The sequence below is a fragment of the Elaeis guineensis genome, chromosome 16 (genome assembly GCF_000442705.2).
Source record: "Elaeis guineensis isolate ETL-2024a chromosome 16, EG11, whole genome shotgun sequence".
Taxonomy (NCBI): Eukaryota; Viridiplantae; Streptophyta; class Magnoliopsida; order Arecales; family Arecaceae; genus Elaeis; species Elaeis guineensis.
In genome coordinates this window covers 22,309,628-22,324,859 of record NC_026008.2, presented here as the reverse complement: position 1 = coordinate 22,324,859, position 15,232 = coordinate 22,309,628, and the positions used below count along the sequence as shown (strand labels likewise).

The window sequence follows — 15,232 nt, the reverse complement described above, 5'->3', positions numbered from 1 at the left end:
ATGAAATATGAGGTCCCATGCCTTGCTCTAACATTCATGGGACCATAGATATCCGAATGGATTAATTGTAATGAAAATACTGACCTAGTTCTTTTACTAAATGATTTTCTGATTGCTTTTTCACCTAGACAATGTTTGCAACTAGGCAATGTAATTTTATCAATTGAACCCAAAAGACCCTCTTTGGCCAATCTATTCATTCTGTCTTGCCCAATGTGCCCTAATCTAGCATGCCAAATATTAACATCTATAGTAGAATTACTCATGAAACTAAGCATTGAACAACAATTGCAAATATAATTATATATATGATGTTCACAATCCAATACAAGAAAACCATTCAACAGACGTCCAGTACCATAATAAATAGTATCATAATATAGATCCACATAAGTACTATAAAAATTAAGAACATAACCTAATTCTAGAAGAATAGTTACAGAGACGATGTTCCATCAAATCTCTGATGCAAATAGGACATCATGTAGTATTAGAGTTTGGCCACCATACAAAATAAGTTTGCAAGTGCCAATTTCTTTGACTTCCACTCTAGCATTATTTTTCACATAAATCCACCTAGTATCAGCTGGAACTTGATGGTACTCTACGAATGTACTTCAATCTTCTGCTATATAGTTTGTTGCTCCTGAATCTACAATCCACATAGAATAAGAATCAGCAAGTAAAATAGTACTGGAAACATAAATAGAATGTAAAGAAATTGAGTATAGTGTTACCTTCTCTTGCTCGGTGCAATTATGAGCAATGTGACCTAGCTTGCCACACTTGAACCACTTAATCTTGCTCAGGTCCTTCTTCTTCCAGAACCATTTGCCTTTCATGTTCTTCTTAAATTTATTCTTTTTGGGGCCTTGACTCATCTCCTTCCCTTTCTCATTCTTTCTCTTGAATTTCTTATACCTTGAGCCCAAAGCTCGCTGAGAATAGGATTTAGCCATATAAGCTTGTCCACTAGCTAGGTTTGGCAGCCCAGAGCCGTTCATCTTCTCGATGCCATCATTGTGGGTTAAGTTGATTTTTAAATATTTCCAATTATCAAGAAGGGATCTTATAACAGCTTGAACTTGTTCATTGATGAGGATATGACCAGCAGCTTGTAAATCTTTTATCATGTTTGACATTATTCTCAGATGTTCCTTAACAGTATGGTTTGGATGCTTCTTATATATGTCAAACTTGGTAGTCAGTTGTCTCAATCTTATCACTGTGGTATCACTAAATTTTTTTTTGACAAATGCCCACATATCATGTGCAGTAGGAAGACTTTGATAATCAAAAATGAGATCATCAACCTTAGAGCTTACCAAAATACCGTGAGCTTTTTGGTCTTTCTCTTTCCAAACCTGATAAACTTCTTGATCTCTCCTATTCTACCCACTAGTACCCTCACTAGGGTCATCCATGTTATTGTGAATAGTCTCAAACACCTTTTGTTCCTCAAGAACATAGTGCATTTTCAATTATCAGACATTATAATTCTCATCATTAAGTTTTTCACCTTTGTTCAAGTCAATTATGATATTTGGTGATGCCATATTTAGTGATAATTACATAGAGATATTGTTTCCAAATAAATAACTAGCATTATAAATGAATCAGTACATATGTATTAATTTGTCATAAGAAACATACTAAATTAAAGATAGCCTAACACAAGTAATAGAATCGAAAGTTCACCACGTTCCCTATCATCATCTGTATACAAATGTTAAATTATCAATAATTTAACATATTTAGGTAAATCCATAAAAAAATATTCCCACTTAATTAAGCAATTACAAAATGAATTAACCTCTAAACATATATAGCATTCATTACATCATGCTTAAAATAACATAGCAATATATATGACATAAATATATAGTATTTGTTGCATCATGCTTGAAATAACATAGCAATATAAACAACTAAAATATTTATAATTTCATAAAATAAATATTCAATAAAATCTTCTCAAGAGCGAGTCTAGTTTCCACATTTTGAACCTAGTGGGTCAGAAGGCCTCTTTTTAATTTTTCAAAATTAGTGTGTCTTTCACTATGAAGATTTGGAGACATCGATAAGACGGTGGTCCGTCTAGCTGCTCTCATAATAAAGCGACTCTCCTCATATTTTATCTTCAAAATAGTTATGATTTTGTTATAATGTAGACTCTCATTTGACTCATACAATCTTCGTAGTACCTCAGACCACTCGTATGGTAAAGATCTAAGTAGTGTTTTGATCTTCATGCCATTTGTAACAATGTATCATTTATTTTCTAATTTCTTAAGTATTTTTTCAATAATTTGAATATGTTGCACAATGTCATATTCGGGACTTATCCTATAATCCTTGATAGGTGCCCATTTCATCTCTCCAATTATTCCTCTCAAAATCTTCTTAGTCCTTATTGTCTGAACCATCTTCCAACTTAAAACAAATAACCATGTATTAGCAATAAATTATATATGACATTTTTTAAATTAATTAAAATATATGAGAGAAAATATATAAATAAGAAAATTTTCAGAAGTGGAATCATATTTTTTTTGAGTAGTATACAATTTATTATTAATTTTTTTTGAAGGAAAATAACTTTTAAAATTATTTCTTGATAAGTACATAATGGCATTTTAGAGAGTATAGGGTCTTTGCTGCCGTGAAAACTCGAAAACAGAGCCTCGCCCCCTTTGATCTAATAATTTCAGATTTATCTGTAATTTTTTAAAATTTTCTAACATCATTCAATAAATTTATTGGATTTTCATCATTGCAAAAATGATAAATTAAAATTAATTATCTCTCTGTCCAGAAAAAAATAAAATAGACAGATAATTTACTAATGTTCAGAAACATGGTCTGAAAAAGTTTCGGACCAAAATGTCCTTGGGAAGACTATTCACGTAATGGGATCACTCGTCTTCAACCTTCGGCAAAACAGAACTTTTTCATATTTTACTGTTTCTTGAGCCAACTTTGAAGGCTCCGATCTCTCACACCAAGAATCCAAATAATACATTCCATACACCGTTGGAAAGATCTGAGATCATACTATTAAATGGTGCTAATTTTGGGACTAAGAATTATTATCGAGAGAGAAAATTGATCCGAAAGTCACTGTCCCAACCATCTTTACCTTAAACTTTTAGAGACCATTACTTCTCACACACTCATCCAATTAATCCCAAATTTTGCATGCTTATTGTACATCAGTAGGGCTATCATATATATTAAAACTAACCCTAGATATTCAGTCCATGGGAACATGCCATTAGAGGTCCAATTTCGGTTTTAAGCAAATAATTCATGCAACTCTATAATTCTAGGCTATAAACAAGTTTCGAATATGTCAAAAAACCTCAAGGACTAAAGGGATTCGATCATGAGTAGCTCTGATACCAATGTTGAAAAAATAAATTTAAGAATCTCCAAGTTTTGGATTATCTTGCACCGAAAGAATCAAAACTGAATTTTCTTCCCACAAATCAGATCACGATCAGACCACACAACTCCTGAGTCAAAAGTACAATCACATGATAAAATGTACTTGATTTCCACAGCCCAAATGCCTCCAAGATGAGTGTTCTTGGTTTTGAGAGAGTTTTTCAAATGTTTTGTTGGGTATCTTGAGAGACCCCGTTTGAACACTATATCTGCATTTCAAGACAGTTTTTTAGCATTTTCAGTTATGAGAAGTTACCAAAGTAACTCCCAAGAACTACATTCCAAGCTGGATAGGGTTTTGCCAACATGGGTGATCCAAACCGTATTTAAAAATCAACAAACCAAAATAGTGGGACACACTTGATAAGTATAGACCCTAAGGCATCAGAGATTATATTTCATTGGGCTGGGACAGGAAGTTGAGTGTCCTTCCTAAGAAATGTTGGTGTTGATGATGCCATTCATAATATCAGTATTCACCAAAGGATGGAGGGATAGTTACTATTCACTCCATCAAGTTGACCCCACTTGCAATGTGCATATGAGAGTGGGTATACCATGCAATGAAGAACTCAACAGACTCTATCATCGAGTGAGTGCACTGGGTGGTGCACTAGACTCTAGTAGACCAATATTGTATGGTCAAAATTCTTGATCATGCAAAATTATTATCTATGACTACATTTGTGTTTTATATGCATCTAACTTGTTAGTACTGTATCTTGATATAGAAATGAGTTCAGATAATTTTAATCCCCTGATGGAAATCATGAGAGAAGAGAAGTTGGTTGGTCCTATCTATGTCACATAAAGATGTAAGTTAGACTTGATTTTGGTTATAGATAATCTTAACTAGGTATTGACAGAAGGTAGACCAACATATCCTGATAGCTGGTGGTGTTGACCACATGGATTAGTAGAAGGAAGCACTTGAGAACTAGGATTGCGCTCATAAAAAGGCAAGGGTGATTATTCTAGCGAGTATATTAGATATTTTCATATCACAGAATGCGAAGATCAAGATCACTTCAGAAATTATATTCAATGTTTAAGAGATGTTCGATGGACAGCAAAGATGGAAGACCTTAAGACCCTCAAGGTACTCAAAGAACACTAAGCTACCAAAGGTGGGTTTGTCACTAAGAATATATAAAAGATGATTGGGTACATTAAGGGGTTGAAACTCACAGGCTTTAGAGATCAATCCAGATATTTAAATTGATGCCATATTGTAGGTATTGCCAGAATCCTAAAATGAATTATATTTTGAATCGAAAGTCTCTAACCTTTGCTTGGCTACTCCAACAACTTTAGGTAGCAAAATCATAAAGGTCAATTCTCTAGAAGTGCATTATGGATAGTCACCTTGACCTAAAGGAAATTGAGATTGAAGGATAGCAACAAGAATAAGAAAGGAGCTTCTCAAGGGTCTAAGCAGGGGCAGCAACAATAGGTGGAGTACCCACCAAAGTAGAACTAGGTTAGGCAGGATACCAAAAGGAAAGGCAAGAAAGGATCAAAGGACCTCCGTTGTGGCAAGCTGGACCATTAGAAAAGGCATTGGCATGGTCACATGGTAATGTTGAGGTTGAACCATGACTGGGCTATGGATATTGATCCACGATTTCTTCTATTACAGGGAAGGTTTCAATGCCACGGCAGTGCTAAAGAAGATGTGATCTTCTGGTTGGAGTAAAGATAATATAGATATATAGTAGTTATAGTCACATCACAGGAGACATAGGTGGAGTTTGTTGGATTCCGGTAACACAGCGGAATATGAATTTCAAAATTTTTATATGCAATCAACAATTGAAAATAAAGTTTAACAATTAAACTAGACTACCAGAATACAAAAGTCCTAGAAATACCTTGATGATTACAATCAAACCACAAAAACATGTATAACAAGAAGAGATCAGAAACCATATACCAATATGAAGACTATGAACTGGTAATCTTGAGATCTCTACAAGACTCCAAAGTAGAAGCCCTCCAATGGTGATCCACACGGGACTGATCAGGACTCTTCCCAGTCGTAGTAGTGTTGCAATCTTTTTCGCAAGTTCGTTGCCGATCGTCCTTTGTAAGAACGGATTGCACCACTACTTGTATGCCTTCGAGACCTCCACTAAGACCACTCTAGAAATCATTTCTTAAATGATCTCATAACATAAATATCAGATTATATGTTCAACACATGAACAATCTGATTTTAAGACAAGCATCATATGCTTTCTTTTTTCCTCCTCTCTTTCTTTCTATTTTTCTTTCTCCCTTTTTCTTTGTCTTTATCCTAGATTTTTTCTTGTCTTTTCTACCTCATTCTCACATCAAAATCACTAGCCAAAAAATGGGACGTGGAACCAAGTGTAGCACCCCCTTATTTATAAGATAAGAAGGGGCGCCATACACATCCAAGAGACGCCAATACTTGGCATTAAAAATTCTCTAATAAATTGGCATGGAATATAAGGTGTTTTATAAGCAAAAAAACTCTTCTTTCTGCATCCAAAAACCAAGACACCATTTGATGTCGCCGTCTTTAAGAATAAGCAAGGAATAAGAGAAGAAATAGGAAGGAAGTTAAGAGTTTTAAGAGAATTGGACTCTTCCATTTCTTAATGCATAAATGTGTGGCGTCCCAAATAAATTTTGGCATGGGGTTCCTTCCAAGAGAAGAACTCTTCCTCTTCTTTCATGCCAACATATCCCAATGGTCATCAGATGGTGCGTGGGATTAAGAGAATGCGTGAAATTAAAGGAAGGAACTAAGAAGCTTTGTTAAAGGAAGGAACTAAGAAGCTTTGTTAAGAAGGACTCTCCTTCTTAATGCCAAAAATAAATGGGCGTGCCTTTATTTTGTACGTGGCATTTAACGTGGAGGAGGTTGATCTGATATAAAATACTTCATAAAAATCAAAACAGCCACCAATTTAAATATAGGTTCAAACCCAATCACATTAGGTCAAGACAACAAGTCAAAGGTGAGTACAAACACATTTGCACTGAATCTAATTGAAAACTTAGATTAATTCATGTGCTAGCAATTTAATTAACCCATTGGATTTACAATAAATCCAAATAGATTGGACCAAGACCAAATCTCTATTGTGTGTGACCCATTGGGTTCCAAATCTAGTTAGCAGTGGACCCAGACTCTCAATATAATCCTAATCCGATTAGATTAGGTCAGCTCAAGAGTCCCAATCAACTAGGACTCTTTCTAATTGATTCTCGAATTAAACTCTTTTAATTTTGACGAGTCCACAAGTCAAGATTGACGTCTAGAAACATGTCATGATTATCCAAAAGATTTAAAATTTAGTGAAAATATCAAAATTATCCTTCCATGGTGAGTTACTAGGCAATTCAATCCTTCGATCACACAACATCCCAGACAGACTATAAACATGAATACATGTCAATTCCAAATACCTATCCATATGTATCTCGATCTGATGATGATGACTCGATTGATGAATCAGTAAAAATCTTTTCTACTGTTCATCCCTGCTCTGGCCAGAGACTCTTAGAGTCATCATCCTATGAGATCACATAGAATGTTCTCTCCTCCTACAAGGAGTGACCGATTCCTTATTGACCACTCACAACCTCCATGCACACTTCACCATATCCAGAATATCCCACATACATCTCAAAGTGGCATGCTAAGGAATAAATCAAAGTAAGGATCCATGTACACAAGGTACCATGGTGATCTCGGGTCAAAAGATCACTTGCACCACTCTCACTGGAGAATCATCTGTCGACATGCTGTAAGGCTCCATCAGATATTTTTTTCGTGACTCAGCTCAGTAAACTCATTCTCTAATGAGCACCTATATCTTTGTATTAGTGTCACCACACAAGTGATTGTGAGATCAACCACCCTCTCCATCGAGTATACATAGGATATACCAGTCTTACCAATATCATCAATCCCCAACTCGATGATCCAATGATTGAGAATATTTTAGATTAGGGCTATCAAGATTTTAGGTCTTACTGGCATGATCTCATCATGGTCCTAAAAATTATTGTCCTAATCTATGAGGTTTATCATAATCATAAAAATATGATGCAGCAAATGATAAAATACAATACCTCATAAATAAAATAACTAATGTTATGCAAATGAGCAGGAAGATAACACAAGAAAGTCCCTATCGCATCTTCATGCAATTGGCTTGTAGGGTACTATTCTTTCAATCTCCTATTTGCACTAAAACCAATCGTCCCATACCTGATGACTATGCAATCAGAATGGCGAACACACTGCTGTTGTGTAAAGGCTTAGTGAACTGATCTATTATGCTGTTTTTAATATCAACTCATTTTATGATCTAATCATGAATGAGGTGAAAGTGCCTAGGATATGTGTGGGTACCTGATGAGAACATATCCAACTCAGTGATGAATGCTTTCATCAAGTGACTTTTCTTAGCAATCTTTACTCACAGAAATTAACTGAGTCAAACACAGTTTGCTGTTTGGAACTCTTCCAATTCACTGCTCCTCTAGTACTTCTCAAGTATTTTAAGAATGCTTTTCACAGTTTTCAAAAGATCCTATCATGGATCTGCCTGAAATCAATGACTATGCACAAGGCATAAATCACATCAGGCTTGGTACATTGAATATGTGGGTAAGTAAACTCTTTTACACCCAGTCATGTTAAACCCCTTCAATATAAAATCCATGTACCTAGACCATGACAAGCCTAACATCCACTTACATCTATTCCTATAGATGCCTAGTATATTGGATGCTTAACCCAAGTCTTTTTCATAAAAATTTTTGTGATAAACATGTCATTGACCGACTATAAATATCAGGACTACCTTCTCAATATTCTGTATGTCTTCCATATACATAAGAAGTTAGTGGGACTCCCACTTGTATTCTTGTACACACATAGTTCATTCATATTTTGATAAAGTCAAATGTTTTGACTATCTCATCAAAAATAGAAGTACCGACTCTTCAATATCTGCTATAATCCATAAATGAATTTGTTCTCCCACTAGAAACAAACTCTCTAGATAGTGTGTGGCAATAGCAAGCATAAATTTGGATTGACATTCCTGTTAGCAGCTTATTGGGTCATACCCATAGGTGCTTCAACCATTGTCAATACTTGGTTGATGTACAGGAAGTTCATTTTGGATATCATGCATCTGTCAGAGTCTCTACTCATGACTATCTCGAAATAGGTCAAGATGATGTATGGTGTACAGTCATTCATAATGACAAATTCATATTTTGAGTGGTACACTATACACTCAGATTGACCTTCGGTGAGGAAATATGTGTCATGGTTGTGCTTCATCAACGAGTACATCTGATCGAGGATCAACATGTGGACACTCCACAAATTTGATGAAAAAGTTCATAAGTCTTGAACTTCTCAAGTTCAATTATCCTCCCACTATCCCCTTCATAGAAATTTTTTTTCCAAAAGGTGGCATACCTACTAATAAAATACCTTTTGTCTAGTAGGGTGGTAGAAGTAGTATCACATACTACTTTTTAGGATAACCTATAAACTTATATAAATCTGATCTAGTACAAAATTTATATACATCAACTCTTTTCACATAAGTTGGGCAACCTGTCTCTTTTTATATCTCATATAGAGTATTAGTAACAAATTTTAACGGTATCTAATTCAAAACACATGCAGCAATTTCTAGGATATATCTCCAGAATGAGATTTGTGAAGTAATTTAAGAAACACACCATATCTCATATGAAATGTCCATCTCTGGGTCGAGATATTATTAGCCCTTGAACATCTATATGTTCAAGACTTAATACCTTGCTTGTCTTTTCTATATCCAGTAAATGGGATCTTGATCATTTTATTTATGCATGAGATAAGATTTACAAGTTTTATATAATCTAAAAATCATACAGATCAAAGAATTCTTCTCTGTATTACTTATTTATCTTTGACTCACAAAAATGACCAAGTTGGCAATGCCAGAAATATGTGACCATCACATTTTTTTTTCTTGTTCTCATCAATCATGAAGAACAACTTCATTGAGTGACTGAAATATGAGACCATTATCATAAATTCATAACCATAAAATTTATCAGAAGAAGAGTAACTTATACTCTTTACATTAATTTCAAAACTATGTTACAATAACAAAAGAATTGAAATAATGTTTCAGATAAATTTAGGCATATGACAATGATCTACTAGTTTCAAAACTTTGCTAGAAGGTAACATAGGTTGCTATAACCTTAGCATGAATGGACTATCCATTAGTACCAAAAAGTATGTAGTCATCTCTCGATCCAACAACACTTTGCATAAGAGAGACCTATATGAGGTATCACATATCCAAAAATTTAATACTGAAACACTCAATGATTAACTAGTTTGTATCATATACGAACCATTAGATGCAACTTTTGTATCCTGCTATTGCTTCACATTTGCAAGACAACTCTTATAATTTATCTCTAATGCTCATAATTACTATAATAAAAATTGATAACCATAGTGAAGATAATCTTCACATTTCTTCTCCTGGGAGATGCTAAAGAAGGAACTTGGGAGAGTTAGCAGGATCAAATCTTAGATTAACTCACCATCCATGATAATGACTTAATCGTATGATTAAGTTAATTAGGATACATTTGACAGTCATACTGTCACCCCATCATATCGCATTTGTGATTTTTCCTTCTTTATAGTATCAACTCTGAATAAATCGAAATCAGAAGAATAGGAGACTATCCCCTATGTGAGAACTATTCTCAAATTTCTCAACCATTCCATGAAGTTTGATTAATTTAAAAATATCAAAAATATCACGCAGTGATAGTGAAGATGCAGATATATATATAAGAATATAAAAGGACTACTCATGATGACATGCATAATTTAGATGAGATTTTTATCTAAATGTGTCTTCCATTATTTTATCGAATTTCATAGCCCTCAATATGAAAATGAGGAAACATATCATCTAGTTTCTTAGTAGAGTTGAGATCTCAATTTCTCATAAAAAGTCTTGTGGATAGCACAACAAGCTCCTATGAGTTCAAGGATAAGTAACTCTTTACCTATTGCATCTCATGTAACTCTCAACATAACTTTTGCCTTTAAAATACTTATAGTCTTGTGGATAGCACAACAAACTATAGTATTTTAGTTAAGTCATATCCTTCAATCCTATATGATCATATCTGAATAATACTACCCTTGTGGATAGCATAACAAGACAGCACTACCAAAATATTCCATAAGCATCACTTAGTCAACATCATATCAATCCCTATAGCAAGCTTTGTGGATAGCACAATAAACTCACTACAATTTTTGACATACTTTATTGACTTAGTATGAGCTAAGTATCATTAGCTTCATTATGCACCAAGACAGTATCAAATCAGTCCCCACAGCAAGCCTTGTGGATAGCACAACAAGCCTACTATGGTTCTTGACATAATACTAGCTTAGCATGAAGGCATGGGTAGTGTTCTTAACACTTTGTCATTATGACTTAATATAATTTAATGAGGGACTTAGGTCTCATGCACATCCAAAATATATATACATGTGTTGGTGCAAAAATCCGCTTGCGCCGGAGAAGCTGGAGTCGGGAAAGTCGCGGTCACCGTCGGGACCTGCAAAGGAAGTCTAAATCGGAGGTGGGATTGCTCCGGCAAGACCCTCCGACGCTCAAGTCAGTTCTCTGCCTCAACAAGAATGGAGTGCTCGAACGAAAAATTTAGCAGAGTTTTTAGATGAAAGATTAGAGCTTATAGAATAACGTATCTGGAGCCCCCTTTTATAGGCGGAGGGGGCAGTAGCCTGACAATCGGTAATATGAAATCAAATTTCTAAAATATCTCCTTAACCTTATAATAATAATATATTATATTATATTATTATATATAATAATATTTATATAATTATTATAATATAATATAATATATTTTAATATAGTATATTATAATATTACATTATGATATTATAATAAACTATTATAATATAATATAATATATTATTTCATTTTAATAATATAATAATATATTATATTATACTATATTATTATATATAATAATATTATATTATATATTATATTATATTAATAAAAGATATTCTTATAATATATTATAATATTAACATATTAATATATTACAATATATTATAATATAATAGTATAACAATATAGTTAATATATTATTATATAGAATAATATTTATATAATATACATTACAATATATATCAATATATAATATTATATGATAATATAATAATACATTATTATAATATAATATAATATAATATAATATAATATATTATTATATATAATAATATTATATTATATACTATATTATATTAATATAAGATATTAATATTATATAATATATATTATTATAATATATAATAATAATACAATAATATATATAATATAATATTAATGATATTCATATAATTAATATAATATAATATATTTTAATATAGTATATTATAATATTATATTATAATATTATAATAAAATATTACAACCTAATATAATATATTATTTTAATATAATATATTAATATAATATATTATACTATATTATTATATATAATAATATTATATTATATATTATGTTATATTAATAAAAGATATTATTATAATATATTATAATATTCATATATTAATATATTATAATATATTATAATATAATAATGTAATAATATAATTAATATATTATTATATAGAATAATATTTATATAATATATATTACAATATATTAATATAATATATAATAATATATTATTATATAATAATAAATTATTATAATATAATATAATATACTATATTATTATATATAATAATATTATATATTATATTATATTAATATAAGATATTAATATAGTATAATATATTATTATAATATATTATAATAATAATCAAATAATATATAGTAATATAATATTGTAATAATATAATAATGATATAATATAATATAATATAATAATATAATATAATACAATATAATTTATTGTTATGTATAATAGGATTTATATAATATATATTATAATATATTATAATATATTATATTATTGTAATACAATATAGTTACTATAAAAATATCATAATAGTATATTATATTATAATATATTATATCATATTACTGTATATAATAAGGGGAGGGTGAGAGTCATCGGGGAAGGGGAGTGGAGGGATGGATTTTGTATGATTTTTTTTAAGGATAATTATGTCCAAAACTTTTTTTTACAATATTGCCAAACAAGTGGTAATCTGGATAGCGACCTCTCCCTAAAGTAATCCAGATTACCTCTTGAGAGGTAATCTAGATTGCCATCCAAAAAGTATACTAAATACAGTAATATGGTGGGTCACTTTAAATTGCCAGTAATCTGGATAGATTATCGGCTACCAAACGTAACCTTAGAGTCATCATCCTATGAGATCACATAGGATGTTCTCTCGTCCTACAAAGAGTGATCGATTCTTTATTGACTACTCACAACCTCCATGCACACTTCACCATACCCAGAATATTCCACACACATCTCAAAGTGGCATGTTAGGGAATAAATCAAAGTAAAGATCCATGTACACAAGGTACCATGGTGATCTCAGGTCAAAGGATCACTTACACCACTCCCACTGGAGAATTATCTGTCAACATGCTGAAGGCTCCATCAGATATTCTTCCTGCGGATCAGTTCAGTGAACTCATTCTCTAATGAGCACCAACATCTTTGTATTAATGTCACCACACAAGTGATTGTGAGATCAACCACCCTCTCCATCGAGTATACATAGGATGTACCAGTCTTATCGGTATCATCGATCTCTGACTCAATGATCCAACGACTGGGAATATTTTATATTTATCAAGATTTTAGGTCTCACTGGCATGATCCCATTATGGCCCTAAAAATCATTGTTCTAATATATGGGATTTATCATAATCATAAAAATATGATGCAGCAAATGATAAAACACAATACCTCATAAATAAAATAACTAATGTCACACAAATGAGCAAGAAGATAACACAAGAAAGTCCCTATTGCATCCCCATGCGATTGGCTTGTAGGGCACTATTCTTTCATAGTTTACAGATACGTTTATAAATATTATTTAGATTTTTTTTAATTTTATATATTTGTTCTATGAATGAGGAATAATATTTTAATCAATTTTCTTTAATTACAATGATTATTCTACTATGAATGACATGACATGTTCAACCTGGATTATGACTCTTTCATGAGTCAAGTTTTGAATACATGCTTCTAGTCAGTTAATATACTTCAATTAATATGTTTAGTGAGAGGTCTCCTACTTTACAAGTTCATAAAAGACAAGGGAGATGACCAAGTGCTTTTTTGTATCTTTAGATATATTCTCCTAGCTTATAGTAGAAAAAGTTATATGATAGCGGAAAACTATTATTCCATCTTCAGAGATGATGATTTTATAACCATTAATTAATTGACATTTCTAGCTATATATGGACCGCTATTGTTGAACCACAGTGGGTGTATTTAGCCTACAAGTAGGCCTAGGAGGAAAGTTAGACTTTCCTTGTTCAAAGATAACCCACATATTGAGTGAGAGTTGTTATCCTTCACAATTTTGTGCTATATTCTTTAGAGAATAACTAGCACCTATATACGTCAAAGCATGGGAGAATTTGAGATCTATCAGCCCTATTTGCCCAAATCACTGGTTTTTTTGGATCCTTGTAAATAAAATATTGATTCACTGATGACTTAAGTATAACCATGAGGTTTTCCAGCCACTTCCATATTATAAGATAATTTCTTGTATTAGGCAATGGTATTTGTCAAGATAGTTTATGCTACCAAAAATTATCATGAACATGAAGGCCATAGGAATGTGAGCATGCACTACATTATAGCCATAAGGGTTAAATACCCAAATATCTTCAAGTACAAGTATGAGATTGTTGGAAGTGGGGCATACGCTGACAGCCATTTGCATATTTAATACTAGGAATATTTGAGAAATTATTGTTATCTCCTATCCATACAGTCATACACATACAAGTTATGTGTTACCCATTACCTATAGAGATAAAAAATAGTGCTTGGATACTGTCGGAGTTTATCCAACCAGATGGAGCATTATCCAAGGAGAGGATTGGATAGACCTATATACTCAAGACTTGCACATGATTATCTATAAGGTTAGCATTACACCTATAAGGCTGTCAGGGTAGATAATGATGGTGTGGAGTTCCTTTTTCACTAAGACCAAACATTATGCTCACATCCATGTTTGTGATCATACCAAATGATCTATTCTAGCAATCCACTACAGAAATCACTATCAGGAGTAGAGATGCGAATTGGATATACAAGTTTGTAAGTGGTCCATTGATGTGAAGGATAATACATTTTGCTATACTCGAAGACCAGCAAATTTGCAACCAAACATATTTTTTGACCATGACACCCTTGATTTTGTCCTTAATTACTGGATTTGGATACAAGCAAGGATCGGACTGTCCAAAAGAGATAGCATCATAACAACATGGTGTCCACATTAAAACAGGGACATGGTTAGACATAATAGATCCAAATATCCAATAACTTGAAAAGGTTTGAAAATAATTATTTTGAAAAATTATTGTAATGAATATTAATTATTTTCAAAATGGATTCACATGAATGATTTGTATAAAAGGATGTTCTACATGATCCAGGATTCTAGGCTACGTAGTGCATGGATAAGGGGTTTGAATGGTTATAAAGGGACGGTGGAATT

The 15,232-nt window shown here is 32.2% G+C and overlaps 1 long non-coding RNA gene across 1 annotated transcript; it reads right to left on the bottom strand.

The window, feature by feature from the left end:
- Positions 1-277: 277 nt before the first annotated feature.
- LOC140854328 (uncharacterized) lies at positions 278-5,781 on the bottom strand. Its single transcript, XR_012137536.1, has 3 exons — positions 5,381-5,781; positions 738-1,716; positions 278-652 (listed from the first exon to the last, which is right to left on the bottom strand). It is a non-coding gene; the product is annotated as an uncharacterized lncRNA (long non-coding RNA).
- Positions 5,782-15,232: the final 9,451 nt, after the last annotated feature.